The 19,979-nt window shown below is 42.6% G+C and overlaps 1 long non-coding RNA gene and 1 pseudogene across 2 annotated transcripts in view; one reads left to right on the top strand and one right to left on the bottom strand.

The window, feature by feature from the left end:
* The window catches only part of LOC308475985, an 828,107-nt gene that overhangs the window by 125,251 nt on the left and 682,877 nt on the right, over window positions 1–19,979 (bottom strand). The gene's annotated exons all lie outside the window — the stretch shown is intronic.
* LOC308475674 (small ribosomal subunit protein uS14 pseudogene) lies at window positions 11,886–12,064 on the top strand (annotated as a pseudogene). The gene has a single exon. The product of its transcript is annotated as a small ribosomal subunit protein uS14 pseudogene (transcript).

Here is a 19,979-nt window from a genome sequence, read left to right as displayed (position 1 = left end):
GACATGCTTTTTGCATGAACATAGTCCTGATGTGATGTGTTGTGGTACAATGTGAAAAATTGCTGCAGGTGCTGTCAGGACTCTGAACTGCTACTTCCCTGAACTGGCTTCTGGATGCAGACCCTGGATTTCCAGCAGAACCATCAAAGGCAGCACTTTGTAACTTCACCACACTGTAAATCTGTCAGAGTTGGATTTAAGTACCTGGCCTTACTGGCAATGCTTTGAGCTGTGGACTGGGGGTTGCCAGATAACTAGGACAAGTAGTCCTGTGCAAAGGAGCCAACATGTCAGAAATCTTGCTCTGCCATGAATGCCAGCAGGAAGATGTTGCTGTGAAACATAATATGAGGCTGCCTTAATTGTGTATAAATTTACGCTCAGCCGAGGGTATGTTCTATCATATGTGGTGGACTTGTAAAAGGGCAAAAGAGTATTGAGAAATGAATTGAAAAAAAATGTTTAAAAGTACCCCCCCCCCAAACACACACACACACACACACACACACACAACAGAGTCCTTTTTTGTTGTGGATAATTCAGATGGAAATTCCCAGGTGTCAAAAAAAGGCTATTTATGTATGCTAGCCCAAAAATGAAAAACGAGTGAGGTCCCAACTAAAGAAGAATGACAACTTAAACTGATGGAATACGCGCACCTTGCAGACTTAACATATAGAATAAGAGAACAAGAGGAACATATGTTTAAAGAAGATTGGAAAATGTTTATTGAACATATGGGTGAAAAATGTGTACACTTGAAAATGGCAGCATTGAGATAAATTCAACAGTGTAAATACGTTTTGATGGATGTAATAATGGAATACTGAATGGTTTAGTTTTTGTAAAATATGCAAGGATTTATGATATGCAAAATGAACCATGGAAAGAGAAGGGAAGTCACTGATATTTTAAGGTTGTTTAAACAAACATTCTAAAATGTAAAAAAGAAAAACTTTAAAAAATATACAAAATAATAATAATAATTGTATATAAATTTACAGCTTGCTGTAAATATTGACTTTGACTGCATGCCATATGCTTAAAGCACAAATTCATCCAGCACCCCCCCAAACTACATTTCCCAATATTTTTTCTTTCATGTGTGGGGTGTGTGTGTGTGCTTCAAATGTACGGCATGTATGCAGGTTTTTGTTGTTGGTTAATAAGTATAAATAAGCCAAACAGACTTCTGGGAAAAGAGAGAGAATGGGCGGACCTTTGCTCAATTGAGAGAGAATTATAAGATGGGTGAGTCCTAATTTAGGCCTTTGTTGAAATGTAGGAGTAGTTCTGTTCATCCATTCACATCTTTCTTGACTGACTTTGTTGGACACTATTTGATACTGCAGAGTGAAAATATCCTTTGGGATGCTTTGCACTGGATTTCTCATTTTCTTAATCCACCTCTCTCTTTCTGACTGAGTGGCACCTTGATCAGAAAGGGATTTGGCTCTGTAGTGTGTGTGCTTCACCTGGCAATGCACATCAAAGTCCTAAATTCATCTTATCACCATCCCCTCCCAAAGGTAGAAAGCTGAGCATCTCCGTTGAACCTGGGCCACTTAACTTGGAAAGTGAGAAGATGGTTCAGATAGTATTATTTTATTTTTATTTTTAAAAATCTAGATTGCTTAGCATTAAAAAATTAACACTATACAATAAAATATAGCACAGCATAAAACAAAGCATGAAAACTTGGCATAAAACAATAACAACTGCAGAGATACCATGAACTCCAAACTTTAGGTGTCAGGAAATACCTGAGAGCTGCCTAAAAAGCAATAAAGCGACAACATCAAGCATCCATAATAAAAAGCCCATTAAAACAACAGAACAAATAGCAATCAAAGCAGAAGTTTCAAGTCAGGAGATAAGCAAACAGCATTTTGCAAACAGCAACAGTCCAAACAGTATTTTTGTCCTTTGAAACTTAACATCTTCTCATGCAACACACAATGCTCACTTCTTGAACTGTAATTTGTTGCTTTATTGTATCAGCTAGCATATGATGTGATTTCTTGTTTATATTTCTTGTTATGCTTTTAATAAATAGAAATGAAAAATGATAATGAAATACTTTTTAAGGATTTGTTTTGAAATAATATTATTGCAGATATTTGCAATGAAGCAAAACTTTTAGATCCACAATGAAAGGGAGCGATGCTAATGCTGTTGGTTGCTAATTCACAGCCTCCGACATTTCACAGATGAGGAAAGGGGAAATGCTTGCAATATGGGGAGAAAGGGGGGCAGACAGCTTTACAAACCACAAAAACAACCACAAGGGGGTGGACCTCAAAAGGTGTTAAAGAAAATGAGAAAATTGCTTTGTAGAGGCACTCCTGCTGCAGTGACTATGTCCAATGTGGTTGGAGTTTTAATAGTCTGACTCAGGAGTTCATTCTTTTGTCTTTTGGGAAAAAAACAAGACTTACTATTTCCTTCTGCACATTGTGAGGTTTGCCTCTTTGTTATTGACTTGCTGTTAACACCCTACTTGTGATTCGAGGACCCGCCCCCCGCTTGGGAATAATAAAGACACGTGGACACAGGATATTAGGTTAATGGGCTAGAAAAGGCCACAACTTTATTGATTACAGCAAGTGAGAAGGTATTGGCTTAGGAATCAGACAACTGCAATTTGACCCCACCCACTCAAAGAGGGGTGAGTCTGACGAGGGGTTAACCACCAGTAGGGGGAGCCTGTTGATGCAAATACAACTATAAGCTCTCCAGGATCCAAAACCACCAGATTCCTTTAATGGAATACCCTTAAATGAAAGGGTAGGCGATGGCCACACCTTGCCCTTCCATACACCAACAACACATTCCAATGCCTAACCGCTGAATACCAAGAAAGTTGTGACGATTGCTACGAGGTAGGTGGAAAAAACCAAGAGACCGGTGCCAATTTGCCAATTGGAAAAAAAACTCCTACCAGGCCCCCTGGGCAACCAGGGCGACCAACCATGGGTCCATAGCAAGGTCAAGTGAGAAGCTATGCACTAAGGGAGTGGTGGGTGGGTGACCCATGGAAAAAACAGCTAAGCAATGGTGGGGAGAGCCGGCGCGGCCACATTTGAGTGGCTAAACCATGCCCCCGCAGTGTCTCCCAATTGGGTGCCCAACCGGGAGGCGAGGCGCGCCAGCGATGATGTCAGGGCAGGGGGCAGAACGCCCCCTGCATGACGTAGGAATCGGCTCCCGCTCATAATCCCTCCCCTCCAGAAGGAGGACAGGCTTTCCCATAGCAATGGTCATTGCACACAATTCCTGTCAAACACATACAGAGATTCCAACAGAGTGTTTGTGTGATCTGAACTGTGAGCAGTGAGTATTGGAAGCGGAGCACTGCCAGTTTGTCAAAAACAAGGAGGCAAACCTCAAAATAGGGCTCCCCCCCCTCCCAGAAAGCACACACTCTCCACCATTATAATAGTGTAAGGTTACCAGACGTCCCTGTTTCCCAGGGACAGTCCCCAGATTTACAAATCAGTCCCCATACAAAATCCATTGAAGTTGAAAAGTGTCCCCAGATTCATTGGAAAAAATTTGGTAACCTTATAATAGTGGCAACTGGGGGCCTGTTTATTGAGCACTCATCCTGATTTGCCATAACAAATCTTAAGTGGATATTAGATTATACCTTGGCTTTATTGAGCAATGTGGATGTGTTTCCCCAAAGTGACAGAGGACTTGAATTGTACAAACCTAAATTTCCCTGAGTGCCCCTGTATCTCTTATGCAAAATACTGGCAGTTTGGAGGCTCACTTGAAATTGCCCTCTGTGACAAATGGCTATTGTCCATTTTAACGTTCTGTCAAAAGTTCCTTATATTTACTGTTTCTCATGGAATTCTACTCAATATTGATCCAGAGCATAACTCCAATGTATAGTTAGCAGAGTAAAAACTTTAACGCGTCACAGGATTCCCCAAAAAATAGACCAGAGGTACAGTGGTACCTCGGGTTACATACGCTTCAGGTTAGATACGCTTCAGGTTACAGACTCCGCTAACCCAGAAATAGTACCTCAGGTTAAGAACTTTGCTTCAGGATGAGAACAGAAATCGTGCGCCGGCGGTGTGGCTGTAGCAGGAGGCCCCATTAGCTAGGTTAAGAACAGACCTCTGGAACGAATTAAGTACTTAACCTGAGGTATCACTGTAATTGTATTTCATCCAGCAGAGCTTTACTGCTACTGAAGGCAAATGAGCATAAAGGTCACAAATTCAATACATTTAGGATTGGCACTATCCATAAGAAATCCAGTTGCAGCAGACTTAACTTAAACTTACAATAACTTATAATAAGCCTAAACCTTAACACTAATGAAAAGAGATAGAAAGAGAAAGTGAAACCTGGGCTCCTTCGGGTCCTACAGTTACCGTCAGCATGACCTTGACAGAAAGAGATAACAGAACCACTTTAAGCCAGCTGTATTCAGCTTCTTTGAAGGAATAACCCAAACATCACCAAGCCCCTGCTTGTTTCTTTCACACAGAGAACCTTCCAGAAGCTTCCAGAAGCCTCTTGAATTAAGCAGAATAGGAAAGATCTCTACACATCAGATCAATACTTTCTGCACCAAGAAATGCAAACTGACACTGTTATGGTATATTATAGGTTAATGGACAATAGCCATGTCTGCAAGCTATGTACCTCAACGACCTTTCACTGTGCCTCCTCGAGTACAGTGGTACCTCTGGTTATGTACTTAATTCGTTCCGCAGGTCCGTTCTTAACCTGAAACTGTTCTTAATCTGAAGCACCACTTTAGCTAATGGGGCCTCCTGCTGCTGCCGTGCTGCTGCCGCACGATTTCTGTTCTCATCCTGAAGCAAAGTTCTTAACCCGAGGTATTATTTCTGGGTTAGCGGAGTCTGTAACCTGAAGCGTATGTAACCTGAAGCGTATGTAACCCGAGGTACCACTGTACTTTATCTTTGATGATTGTATCCTTGAACTATGTTAATGCCTCTTTCTTGCCGAGATTGAGGCAAGACTATGTGTATAAAGTCAGATATTTGCATGGATGGAATGTAACCTATTGTACAAAGGTAACATCTGCTGTATCTCTCTCTCTCTCTCTCTCTCTCTCTCTCTCTCTCTCTCACACACACACACACACACACACACACACACACACACCATGGGAGGTTGCCCATAAGAATGCAGACGGTTGGGAGTAAAATTACTTCGTACCCCTAAAGTAGTTTAATCAGCCATTATTTCTAGAGGTTTTGTTTTGTTTTGTTTTGTTTTTTAAGTAGCACCTCCCCGCTACCTAGAGTAATGTGATTTGACAGAGAATTGGAAGCTTAACTTTGAAGAAGTTTAATGTAATGGGCAAAGTGCTTAATTTTACACAGACACATACAAAAGTTTTAAAAACAGTTAATAATGGGACTTCTATTTCTGGAAGCATTATAAAGCCAAGTACTCCTCCTACTTCAGGTTTATAGGAGAAGTCAATCACATGCCAGTTATTGCTCTATTACCATTTTATTTCAGAAATCAAAAGAACAGAAATGACATAATAATGATTTGGGCATATATCACAAATGACAAGGCACTGAGTCCAGTTAAATAAAATTTCACTTTGCTATATACAGGCTAGGAAGAATGATGTTATTCCATAGCTTGCAGATAGGGATTTTGCATATCATTGTTTCTTCCACTTTAATCATATCAAACCCAGCATGTTGTATGAGCATATGCAACCCTTGCAACTGTCACTGCTTGTGTACAGCATAAAATAAGGTTCACAAAAAGAAAACAGCAGCAGCAGCAGCAGCAGCAATACAGAGCTTTCTAGAGCCTAAGGAAACGTTACAGCAAATCTGGAATGTTCTTGATTACGTGAAACACCTGAAGACATTTCAAGCGAATTTAAAATATTGTTGACAAGGTGACTGATATTTTTCAGGGTCAGTGGGTTGCCCATCATCTCTTAGGAACCATGCAAGTTGCGTGTTCAGACCTTTAAACCTCCCCCTTAAATAAATTCAGACAAGACTCAAATTTTGGTTTGGTTTTTGGCAGAATTTAGGCCACAACTTTATTGATTACAGCAAGTGAGTGGTTGCATAGGCTCTGGTTTGACTAGCTCCCTGCACCATTGCAGGTAGCGCTGACCCAGGGCACCAGCATAGGTCAGCCTAGGGTGAACACCTGGATAAGCAGAAAGCCGGGAACAGGCTATCTCCACCACCCAAAGGCCCCCCTGGACTCAGGCATGGGCACAACCCCCTCACAGGGTTGACCAAACCATCGAGTCCCTGGATTCCTTTAACAGAATACCCTTCACATAGGGATGGCGAGAGCATTCTCCCATCCATATCACCTGAACCAGAGCCTATCTGCAACCTTACAAGTTGTGACGATTTGCTACGCAGCAGACAAAACCCAAATGGCAACAGCCAATCAGCCAAGTGGGGGAAATTCCTGCCGTGCCGCTGTCCCAATGACAGACAACACACAACGGCATAGCAAGGTCAAGTGCAACAAGCCCTAAAAGTAGGGAGAGGTGGGCGGGTGTTCCGAATGCACGCGCTGAAAGAGGAAGCTCTGGTTCACGTGCATAGGTATATATAGGTTCCTTGATCCGTTTAGCCTGCATCCCATTGGCCTGATTAAACCCTGCATCAAGGGACCTATCAACTGGGTGTTGTGGCTATCAAATCGTACCCACCCACAGCACACGGTTTGGTTGCCAGGTCTCACCGCAACATGTGCCCTCTTTAAAGGGAGGACCTAATCTGCTTCACATTGCATCGGACCATAGGCCCATCTAGCTCACCATTGTCTACACTGACTGCGATTGACTCTCCATGGTTTCAGATAAGGATCTGTCCCAGCCCAAGCTGGAGATGCTGAGGACTGAAGACAGGACCTTCTGCATAGAAACCATGTTCTCTACCACTGGTATATGACTCCTTCCCTCTGAAGCTCAGCTGTTAAAAGCACAGACACCCTGACAGGAAAAAAGGATCTAGAACACAAACATCCAAGTGAAATATACGTCCAAGAATTAAGGATAGAGCCTTGGGGACAATTCTACATATTTAGAAAGAGAGCTAGCTTACTGTGGAGGGGTAGATTGTGTTTTGCTGCTATTACTCAAAACAGCCAAGTGAAAAACCAAATTTTTCAGCTACGTCACCTCTGCCTAGGGTTACAATCCAGTGGCCTTTGAAAGCTCCAAAGCTCAGAGAGAGAGAGAGATGACCTGTTGCATGTCTACCTATTTATTATGCAGTAAAACTAGAGAATCTCTGTGATGTGGTGAGCTCTCATTGTTCAGTCCCAGCTCCTGCCCACCTAGCAGTTTGAAAGCACGTCAAAGTATAAGTAGATAAATAGGTACCGCTCCAGCGGGAAGGTAAATGGAGCTTCCGTGAGCTGCTCTGGTTCACCAGAAGTGGCTTAGTCATGCTGGCCACATGACCCGTAAGCTGTACGCCGGCTCCCTTGGCCAGTAAAGTGAGATGATCACCCCAACCCCAGACTCGTCCACGACTGGATCTAATGGTCAGGTGTCCCTTTACCTAACCAGTAATGAATGATCTGTACGTAACCAGTCGGGCAAGCCACACAGGCTAGCTAGCTGTAAATCGGATGGTTTGGGTGGAGCAGAGTTTTTGAGAAGCTCATGCACAGACTGATCAGCTGCAGGGCCGTGCAACCTGAAACTACCTGGGTGAGTCACTTCACTGCTTCTTGTGGGTTTTCAAGTGGCAAATTGAAGTGCTTGCATGGTATGTATATATTGCTTCTGTTTAGAATAAAATCTTTATTCTTCTCACTTACTTACTGTAAGGGAACTGACATCGGAGCCACAGGCGGAGGCAAGGCTCTCAAGCGATGCTGGAGAAGGGCCCAGCAGGGAGAGAGGCAGCTCATCAGCTGGGGAAGGAAATCAGCGTAACACCAGGGATAAAGGGGGGCAGATGGGGGAATCGGTGAGGGGGCTCCAGGACTCCTCGCTGGAGACCAGCGGGGAGAGCACGGGTCCTCCGCTACCCACGCCCTCCCTGCGCAGAAGACTTCCGCGCAGGGAGAGTAGGAGGAGACTTGGCATCAAACAGCTTTTATGCTGGAAAAGGTTTAAGAAACGCCCACTGACGGATTCTGCTAGCGACTGAAACAGCCATGAAGTGAAGGGCTGTCCAGACAGAAAAGGTTTAACAAGGCAACCTAGCCAGGAGTGGCAGCAATTTATGCACGAGCAACCCCTATATTTATTACACTTACGTTTTGTATTACTTCTGAATCTCATTTTAAAAGAACCACCTTGCATTTGGCAAGACAAATTCTTGTAGGTGACACGCCACATCCTCTGTGATTGATCTACATATAATTAGATCCATGATTTACTGTATCCAGGAACTACTGTAATGAGAGAGAAAGAAAACGTTAACCATATTGGCCTGAGCTTATGGATCACAGTATTTGTAACACCACACATTTTCCAAATTTATAAAAATCTTTTTAATTAAAAAAAAGTGGCTTAGTCATGTTGGCAACATGGCCTGGAAGCTGTCTGCGGACAAATGCCGGCTCCCTCGGCCTATAGAGTGAGATGAGTGCCACAACTCCAGAGTCGTTGGACCTAATGGTCAGGGGTACCTTTACCTTAAAACTAGAGATCTGCTAGATATGGAAAGCAGAGAGCAGGGTTTGATGGATAAAAAGACAGGTGCTAGAATCAGTATTTCTGTCCCATGACTTTACCATGAGTTAATTTACATTTGTTTCTACACTTTCCACATTGATCTGCACTTTTAAATTTTAATTGTACATTCTGATACCTTTAAATGACTGAGAGCTGAACACAGCATTGTGTGACGCATGAACTCATACAGATAGCTAAATTCCAACTGCATGTTAATGTAAGAGGTGCAGAGATTACATCATTTTGTATAAGAAGTTGCAGAGATAGTTCCTCAAGTCTTCCCTAGCAACTGGATAGCAAGCCCAACCTGCCTGAGAATTTTAAAAGGTGGGACCTCTGGGTTGCAGTCTAGGAAGGCTGTCTCTGCCAGCCAGAGCCTAAGATGCTACAATCCAGTCACAGCAATGATAAATTTCATTGATTGTTGGACCAGAGAGAATTATACTTGTATACTTGACTAGAAAAGCACACTTCAGTAGGTACATCTTTTTCTTTTTACCTCCTCTTGAGCACTTGAATTTAAGTATGCTAACATTCCCTCCTCTACACAGTGATTAATGGTGTCATACTTTTATAGCACACGTTTCCAAGCTGTGCTCCAACATGCTTTGGCGTTCCTTCGAAGCAAAGGAGCATGGTTTAATGGAAAGCGATGATGAGGCCAAAGAATGCTGAAGGCCGCCAGAATGAAACCATTGCAAAATAACATACCCTCCAACATTCCTCTGATGAAAATAGGGACATCCTTAACAACAACAACAACAACAACAACAATAACAACAACAATATATATATGCCACCCATCTGACTGGGTTGCTCCAGGCACTCCGGGTGGCTTCCCACATATATAAAACCATAATAAAACATTAAACCTCCCTATACAGGACTGCCTTCAGATGTCTTCCAAAGGTTGTATAGTTACTTATCTCCTTGGCTCAGGGGTCACATAACTCCATACCCTCCAACATTTTTCAAAGGAAAATAGGGACGTCCTACCAAAAAGTGGGACATTCTAGGATCAAATAAGAAACCAGGACAGCTTCTGTCAATCCAGGACCATCCCTGGAAAAAAGAGACACCTAGAGGGTCTGGAATAACCAGAGTTGAAAAGTATATGCCCCAGTTATTGCTTATATCACAATTCTCCACTTTATATGGAACATCTGTTGAATATTCTTTAGTCAATTAGTTTTTGACACTCAATGATGTTAGATTTGAGTGCTAGCTGTAATTGACAGTTGGTTTCTGACAGCTTCCAGGCCAACACAACTAATCACTGACTCTAATAGGGAACTCAGGTGATGAGTGCTGACAGGATTGGAGTCAAGGCATGCTACTGAGAAGCTATCTGCATGCTCAGCGAATTCAGAAATTTTGAGAAGTACAAAAAAATTTTTAATGCTAATGTGCAGACTCCCTATAAAAAATAAAATCCCCATGCTCAGTTGCTATAGGATGTCAAATGTCCATTAGAAAAGTTGGGGGAATTAAAATCAGGGTGGAGGTGTTTATTTATTTAAAATGGGACCTCGGGTTACAAACACTTTGGGTTACAGACTCCACTAACCCAGAAGTAGTACCTCAGGTTAAGAACTTTACCTCAGGATGAGAACAGCGGGAAGCCACATTAGCTAAAGTGGTACCTCAGGTTAAGAACGGTTTCAGGTTAAGAATGGACCTCCAGAACGGATTAAGTTCATAACCAGAGGTACCAATGTAATGGATTTGTATACTGTCCTTTATCCAGAGATCACAGGGTGGTTCACAACATAAAATGACAAAATGTGGACACAAAATACATGACAAAACAAGAACAAAAACAAACTAACCCCCCCCCACACACACACATTTAAAAGGCCACCGAATGCTTAAGAGGCCTGGTATAGAGAAACGTTTTCACATGCCACCTAAAGTTATGCAAAGAAGGCACCAGGTGAGCATTCCACATTCCACAAATGGGGTGCCACCACAGAAAAGACTATTCTCATGTTGCTATCCTCCAGGCCTCTTGTGAAGGGGGCATACAAAGAAGGGCCCCAGAAGATGATTGCAAGGTCCAGGTTGTTTCTTATGGGAAAAAGCGGAATGACGGAATGGAGTGGTCCTGCTGGGATTTGAGGATATACTGCCATAGTTTTTTGCAGTTCCGTTTGTGATCCATTATAATGGGGATAGGAAACCTGTCACCTTACAGATGTTGATGGACTACAAGTCCTATAATCTCTCCAGCCATAGTGACAGGGAGACAAAGAGCAGAGTAGCAGTGTCTACAAAATAATAATAATATTATTATTTGAAAGGGCAGGGGAAAGAGTAGAACGGGCAGCGGAATACACTTCATCCCTTGACCTCCTCAGAACTGACATTGCCTCTGCATCAGAGGTTCAATAAATGTCCTGCTTTTGCTTCTTTTCCTGGAGCTACAAAAACAAGGAGTCTGGTAAGAACCCTGCAGGTCACCATATGTAGTGTTTAGGATGGCTGGGCTAGAATTTGGGCAGGCCTTGGAGTTACAGTATTGGCCTCAGACAGGCAGTGAAAAATCAACATTTGACATATATACACGAGAGCTGACATAAAATAGCAGCCAGTGCTGGTAATATTCGGCACTCGGCAGATGGAATTTAAAAGTCTGAGAAAACAACTTACTTCCATTAGATGAGGAAGCCTAGTAATTCTCCTTCCCCCACCCACCCACCCAAGATTCTAGATCCTGTTTTCTAGTCATTTCTCAAGTGCTTTGAATGCTATTCAAACAAACTGGAATCTTCTCCTCTGTCTCTCCAGCAAAACATTGGTTCGCTCTGCATTCACTTGTAGCTTCTAATTAGACATCTGTTAAAAGTCCATAACAGGAAATCTAATAGAGAGATGCTGCATTTTGTCAGAATGATTAATGATTCACAGTATGAAAGTGTCCCTGCATGAAGTCTATTATTTGAAACATGCAGAATCAGATTAAGCTTTTACTTTACAATGGGACTCGAGCTTCATTATTAGAGGAAAGAAATCATGTTTGTATGAGCACTCTCATCACAGAATTCTCATTGTTTGCATGTAGGAAGGAATGATCTCAGCGTAGCCTTCTGTTCCTACCCATCAGTAAGTTAAGATCCCATTATAAGAATTAACAAACTTTTGGAGTATCTGCACCTACAGAACCAGACTGAAACTTGTTTGATGCTTCCCTTCCCTCGTGAGACGCCAAGCAAGATGGGCCACCAGCAGGTCTATTGGAGCCACCCGAGGAACTTCAGCCAGGTATCCTGGTCCTGCCACATGTGCTCGAACCACCACGGCCTGATTCGCAAGTACGGGCTCAACGTGTGCCGCCAGTGCTTCCGCCACTATGCCAAGGACATTGGATTCATTAGACTGGATTAAATGCCTGTCCACAGAGATGGCTTGAAGAGGACATCAGACATGGAAGCTTTGCCCAGATAAGCCCCTCCTGCCACACATTGATGCTTTTGGGTACATAAAAATAAATAGCGTCTTGATGATGATGATGATGATAATAATAATAATAATAATAATAATAATAATTTATTATTTATACCCCGCCCACTCTGGGCGGCTTCCAACAAAATATTAAATACAATAGTCTATTAAGCATTAAAAGCTTCCATAAACAGGGCTGCCTTCAGATGTCTTCTAAAAGTCTGGTAGTTGTTTTTCTCTTTGACATCTGGTTGGATAGGTGCCACTACTGAGAAGGCCATCTGCCTGGTTCCCTGTAACTTGGCTTCTCGCAGCGAGGGACCTACCAGAAGGTCCTCGGAGCTGGACCTCAGTGTCCGGGCAGAACGATGTGGGTGGAGATGCTCCTCCCACCCCCTAAAAACTTGTTTGACTGGGATGTCTTCCCTCCAAGGAATCCTCGGAAGTTTGATTAAAATGCTTAGGACAATTTGCTAGAGGTTGCTGTCTCTCTTAGGACAACAATGCTAAATGCAGTTAATCACTGCTAGGCCCCCTTAAATTTGAAGGGACCTCACTCAATGATAAAAAATGTGCTAGCTTTAATATGTGACTAGTGATTTGTACACAATAATTTGCAAGTGCTGGCCCCACATAGAAGATAGAGATGTGAGGTCTCATGTTGTCAGGATGCTGTCAGCATGGTTGCCCAGGAAAGTATAAAGACAAGGAAAAGTTTCTTACTGTCCTTTTTTATTTCAAACTTTACAGAGAGAGGCTGTAGAAGCCAGCCTCTTGGATAATGGTGTTGTCCTGAGTGACTCTCCATCCCCCGTCTCTCCCACTTCCTCATTCATCATTCTCATTGTCTCTTCTACGGGTGCTGCTATGTGCCCTCTGTCTTTGAGCTCTTTGCTCTCCTACTTTTTAGGCTTGCCAGGTTCAGGGAGATGGAGGGTCTAGAATGCTTTCTAGTGACAACGTGTCAGCCAGCTGCTCTGGCTCTCCCATGATCTCCCAACTTTCCCCCTCATCTGCCTCTGAGCTGTGACCTCCACCAAACCACTGTTTTCAATCTATACTGTCTTCCTCAACCTCCTCCCTGGAAGGGTCAGGATGGGGCAGCAGTCTCCACCATTCCTCCTCCTCTGCCCAGCCCCTGACACACACCCCTCTCCAGTGTCCTCCTCTTCTGCCCAGTCCCTGACACATGTGCATCATGAAAGCTCATGCCTATCCACAATGCACTCTGCAGACAGGGACTGCACAAACTGAATTCAGATTGCTATGCATCTGATCTGTGCCAACAATGCTGTGGGAGCAGTTTTCATCCATGCATGAGAACCAAGATGTATGGTCACAATTGCTAGCTATAAGAATCCAGTGAGAAGGTTGGGATGCATGGGCAGAGGGCTGCAGAAGGGTGGAAGGGTTAGGAATGCCCATTTCATAGCATGTTCATGCTGCATTGGCTTTAACACTAAGTTGCACAAACCTAGCTCCACACACGTAAAGCAGTTTCGGCAATTTGCCTTGTGGGCTTATGATTATTATATTCTTCCTAAAATCCTGTCCTGTACAGGAGAGACCGCTCTATTCCAATCTCCCATAAGGTACCAATTCTCATTTGGAAACAACAACAACAACAACAACAACAACAACAATAATTTATTTATACCCCACCCAACTGGCTGGGTTTCCCCAGCCACTTTGGGCAACTTCCAACAGAATATTAAAATACAATAGTCTACTAAACATGAAAAGCTTCCCTAAACAGGGCTGCCTTCAGTTTGTCCATCAGTACTTTATAAAAAATGGGACGCGGGTGGCGCTGTGGATAAAACCTCAGTGCCTAGGACTTGCCGATCGTATGGTCGGCGGTTCGAATCCCCGCAGCGGGGTGAGCTCCCATCTTTCGGTCCCAGCTCCTGCCCACCTAGCAGTTCGAAAGCACCCCTAAGTGCAAGTAGATAAATAGGTACCGCTTTATAGCGGGAAGGTAAACAGCATTTCTGTGTGCGGCACTGGTGCTGGCTCGCCAGTTGCAGCTTCGTCACGCTGGCCACGTGACCCGGAAGTGTCTTCGGACGGCGCCGGCTCCCGGCCTCTTGAGCGAGATGAGCGCGCAACCCTAGAGTCGGTCACGACTGGCTCGAACGGGCAGGGGTACCTTTACCTTTACCTTTATACCGATAGCCAAATTCTTTTTTCCATGAATGCTAACTTCCACCCCAGTATATCTACTTTGTTCATTGGAAAGATTCCATTTTGGACCAAAATTGTGATATATATACAAAACAACTCCATTTTTCTTTGCTCCCGCAGGGATAAATTCTTCCCCTGATTTCTTTTGAATTTTAGGTTCTTTTTCCTAATGTGTGTTTCTTGCAGGCATCTAATTTTAATTTATTAAAGTGATGAAACATATTGCAGAGCAGTTTCAAACCTGTTTAAGTTGTAGTTCCCAACCAAAAGAAAAAGTCATATGCATGAAATGGAGGTAGAGCAGTAAGATTAGTAACTAAATTATTCCACATATAAGTTCCTCTAGCAGCAGAAATTCTTGATCTTGGACCACTCTAGAAAGTGGACATGAGCCCAACTCTTAGGCACCACCTCACACTAACCACCAGGAAGTACTATTGGCCTTTTCCGCAGTGGCTCCCTATTCGTGGAATGCTCTCCCCAGGGAAGCCCGTCTTGTGCCTTCATTACATATTTTTCGGTAACATTCCCCTTCTCCCAGGCATTTGGCTGATTAACATTCTATGGGTTTTTAAATGAGGGAGCAGGTTATTGGTTTGTTTTTGTTTTATTTATTTTGAATTCTCATTTTGTATTTTTTTGAGATATTTGGATGAAGGGTGGTATGCAATTTTAATAAATTATTACTCTTATTAAAGTACCTTCTCATTCTTCACTTGTCCTGCCTTTTGTCTCTGTGACTGGATGCCATTTACCATTGACACCACCACCACCACCACCACCCATTAAAATTATATTTCAAAATACAAACTGATGATTCCAAAACCAAATATTTGCCTAAATCCAGAAGATATTTCCAAAACACTGATGACAATTTGGGTTTATTTATATATTTTGTTGTTGTTTAGTCATTTAGTCGTGTCCGACTCTTCGTGACCCCATGGACCAGAGCACGCCAGGCACTCCTGTCTTCCACTGCCTCCCGCATAAAAATTTACAATGTGATGCACACTGAGTCTTCTGAGTTAAAGGGCATATTTCTCCCTTCAGTAATATTTTCTGGGGTCCAGTGATATGAGGAAACAGGAAGTTGTCATACACTTGACATAAGTGGATGACCCGGCTTCCTTTTCAGGAGTTATCAGGAGTGTGAGTCTATTATTAAAGCTTTTACAGTGTGTCACTTCTGAATTACGGGCGAACCATTTCATGGTTCCGATACAGGGCCTTTAAATGTTACAGCAGCATTGTGGGTTGAACCGAGTCAATAGCAGCTCCCACATCGCTGCTGTAGCATGTAAAGGGCACCTAAGACATTTCAGAAATTCTTAGTTAATTTGGTATAAAGCCTTTCTGTGGGAAAAATGAGGTTTTAGAATGCCAGCAAAGTGGTTGCTTTAATCCAAATGCACCCCAAATTGCATAGTAACTGTCAGTGTTTGATAAGTGGCATCATCCTGTCAATGTGTGATAATCATCCAACTTGTAAATGTCATGTTGCATGGGGGGGGGCTTTTTTTGTTTATTACTGTTAGACTTCTTCATTTCTACAGGCTCGGGAAAAGGAAGCAGAGGCTTCCTTTTGTAATATTTATTCCTCAGAGCCAGTTTATTAATCAGGTGAATAATGTATATATATATATGAATTTTGTTGTTCCTGTGCAGTCTTTTGTTAGCATTCATTAAATGGCTATGCCAAATACCTCATTAATTGTCGTGCAGCTGTTCCCACTATATTGTAAATTAAATAGACAACATATAAAAAAATAGTCCTATGGTAAACAAAACACATGTTATTATATCCTTCCTGTGGCTCTCCTTATTTTAAAGATGTTAAAGCAAAGATTATGGGATACTGCACACAGTGACTTGCGATCTCGATCACACGCAGCCTGTAGTCCGCTGGCAGTAGGAGTACAATATGGGCATGTCTTTAAGTTAACATCTTACATTAAAAACCTGACAGTACCAAACTATCGAAGGCTTTTCACCAAAGCCAGACTAAACGTCTTTCCTTCTGCAGTGTTGGATGGCGGGTTGAGAGGAGTTCCCTACCAGGACAGACTTTGCTCGTGTGCTCAAGACATCAATTCCAGAAAACATATTTTGTTGCACTGTGCAAAATATGAGCAAGCTAGGGCTGAACTGATATTACCCTTGCTGGTACCTTTCCCGGTAAAATCAGAGACTCACTATGTCAGGTTCCTATTGGAAGACTGGACAAATGCTACAACATTAGCAGTGGCCAAGTTTTTACCGGTGGTTGCAAGAACCAGTGATCCCTATATTCTGAACGAAATGCTTGTTTAACCTGGAGGTAGGCTGTATGAATTGTGTATTGCTTTGTAACGATTTGTTGGGTCTCTGGACCGTAATAAAGGTTGATTGATTGATTGATTGATTGATTGATAAAATGCTCTTGAGTAGCCTTCCTTTATGCAAAGTTCCAGCTCTTTAGTTATGTATTTCTGGGGGGCATACTACGAGTGGGACCAGTGGGGTGGGCGGACTTAGACTGGATCCTAAGCTCGTTCAGCTCGGTCACATGACTTGACAATGCAATGATGAAAAGGGTGGTTAACTTAAACACCATCTTCAGGAGAAGAAAAGGCTACAAAGTAAACCCTCCCCACCAATCTGGAATGCAGTCCCTAAGATGGTTGGATGGAGTTTTGTATTCCAGTTTCCAGCAGCTCCTACAGCTAAGCTAATGCCAGATGTATTGCTCTGCTTTATTTTGGTCCACATCAGCAAGACTGAGAGGAGAGTCTTGTATTCTGGGCAGCCACAAACCTCCTTAGACACTGCCAAGGCTGTTGGGATCTCCCTACTCTTGTGTAGGATCCTGGTAGAGACACATGCCCGACTGGCAAGTTCTCTCCCTCCTGGTCGATCGTTCGGGAGCTTCAAAAATTTTCTTCAGCCCAAACATCACAGCGACTGATACCAAGAAGCATCTGCACACTTAGGGATCAACAGAGTATTCACAGTTTGCGTAACTGAACTCAGTAGCACAACATTTTGGCTAATGTACTTTATTTACATATAATACACTCGGAGCATTCTGACTTAGCTCCTTCCTCTTTCTCATCAGATAGCAAAGAGAAAGAACAAAGGACAATAATCCCACATCATGGAACACAGTACAGTGGTACCTCAGGTTAAGTACTTAATTTGTTCCGGAGGTCCGTTCTTAACCTGAAACTGTTCTTAACCTGAAGCACCACTTTAGCTAATGGGGCCTCCTGCTGCTGCTGCGCCGCCGGAGCACAATTTCTGTTCTCATCCTGAAGCAAAGTTCTTAACCTGAAGCACTATTTCTGTGTTAGAGGAGTCTGTAACCTGAAGTGTATGTAACCTGAAGCGTATGTAACCTGAGGTACCACTGTAATACCAAAACATCCTGTCTCCGTCACTTCCCAATCTGTGGAATGAAAACATACACCGTCATGTGATATAAAACAATCTCATGACTGCAAACATGGAGCAAGAATCCTAACAAAGGCTTGCACTCCAAGAGAGGTCACTTCAGTGATGCTAACACTGAAAAAAGAAAAAGGGGAAAAAAGAAAAAGGGAAAAATAAGAAAAAATAGATAGATGATAGATAGATGATAGATAGATGATAGATAGATAGATAGATAGATAGATAGATAGATAGATGATAGATAGATAGATATAGATACAGTGGTGCCTCGCAAGACGAAATTAATCTGTTCCGCGAGTCTCTTCGTCTTGCGGTTTTTTCGTCCTGCGAAGCACGGCTATTAGCGGCTTAGCGGCTATTAGCGGCTTAGCGGCTATTAACGGCTTAGCGGCTTAGCGGCTATTAATGGCTTAGCGGCTTTAAGAAAAAGGAAACAAACTCGCAAGAACTCGCAAGGCATTTCGTCTTGCGAAGTAAGCCCATAGGGAAATTCGTCTTGCGGAACAACTCAAAAAACGGAAAACTCTTTCGTCTTGCGCGTTTTTCGTCTTGCGAGGCATTCGTCTTGCGAGGTACCACTGTAGATGACAGATAGAGAGATAAAGCTGGGATAAAATATGGGAGAATCGTACTTTGAAAATGTTGTCTATAAGCAGGGCCGGATTTAGGTTTGATGAGGCCCTAAGCTACTGAAGGTAATGGGGCCCTTTATATGTCCAGCTGTTCTTTGTCAACAACAAATTGTTGCTGTTTTTTGTGTTGAATATATGCTATATGGTAATTTATGGACCTAATAGACATCTGAAGCCATATGCCACTGTTGCTGCATGTAGGTTTTATTTTATTTGCTTTTTATCTTATATTTTGGAAAGGTAAATCCAGTTTGCTTTTTCCTTTAAAAAAATTTGGGGGGCCCCCAAGGGAGTGGGGCCCTAAGCTATAGCTTGTTTAGCTTATACGTAAATCTGACGCTGTCTATAAGCATGAAATAAAATTATTATACTGTAAATTAGTCTGGAGATTGTATTTAACAGCAGTCAGATTAAGTCAAATAAAAAAAGGAATATTTTGTGTTATGTTGGAGGGGATGCCAGGAAACCAGGAATTATGTTCACGTGTGGTGGGGGTGTAAGTATGTACAATTTTTCTGGCAAAGGGTGTTTAAGGAGATAACAGAAATCACTGGGTTAAAGGTGACCGAAAGTCCAGAGGTAGCATTATTATCAATTTATGATAGGGTGGAAGGTTCGCAGGCTATGAAGGACTTGCTCACAAATTTATTGACAGCTGCATGAGACCACCTGGTGGAAACACTTACACATATGGTTCTTAATTGTAAACTATATGCTGATCTCCATCAGCAATTTCTAGATCATATATGCTATATGATAATTTATGGACCTAGTAGTTATCTAAAGCCATTTGCTGGATCAACTCTAGCAATTTCTAGATCAACTCTGTATCCCCAAATGAAAACCAGAGTTGGAGGTCATACATGTTCTATTACTGTGGAACGATCAGGAGCTCACCAAGTTAGTGGCTAGATATCGCTATTTGTTTTTTTGTCGTCAAAATACACTGCAGATGTCTGATCTCCCTGGAGACCTAGAGATGTGACGATAGACTGCTCTGCCTCCTTTCTTTTAGCAAATGTTCTGTGCCACTGGGGAAGTGGTAATTCTGTATTGATTTGTTTTGGATGTATGTATGTGATGACAATAAAAGGTTTGATGATGATGATGATGACAGCTGCATGAATTATGATAACTAGGAAGTGGAAGAAGGAGGAGGAGGAGGAGGAGGAGGAGGAGGAGGAGTTTGGATTTGATATCTCGCTTTATCACTACCCGAAGGAGTCTCAAAGTGGCTAACATTCTCCTTTCCCTTCCTCTCCCACAACAAACACTCTGTGAGGTGAGTGGGGCTGAGAGACGTCAGAGAAGTGTGACTAGCCCAAGGTCACCCAGCAGCTGCATGTGGAGGAGCAGAGACGCGAACCGGGTTCCCCAGATTACGAGACTACCACTCTTAACCACTACACCATACTGGAAGGGGCAAGGTGAATACAAAATGGAAGAATGGTATAAAGAGGTGTGGGATATAGCTATTAATGATAAATTAACATGTGTCATTAAGATAAGATGGGGAATTTGCAGGAGAAATGATTTCAAGGAGATATGGAAGGTGTTTGTAGAATTTTTACTGTTTAAATGGAAAGGGGCAAACCATCACAAGAGGTTTTGAAATT

This window comes from Podarcis pityusensis (genome assembly GCF_964106645.2).
Source record: "Podarcis pityusensis genome assembly, chromosome: 4".
NCBI classification, from domain to species: domain Eukaryota; kingdom Metazoa; phylum Chordata; class Lepidosauria; order Squamata; family Lacertidae; genus Podarcis; species Podarcis pityusensis.
This window is presented reverse-complemented; position numbering and strand designations above follow the sequence as displayed.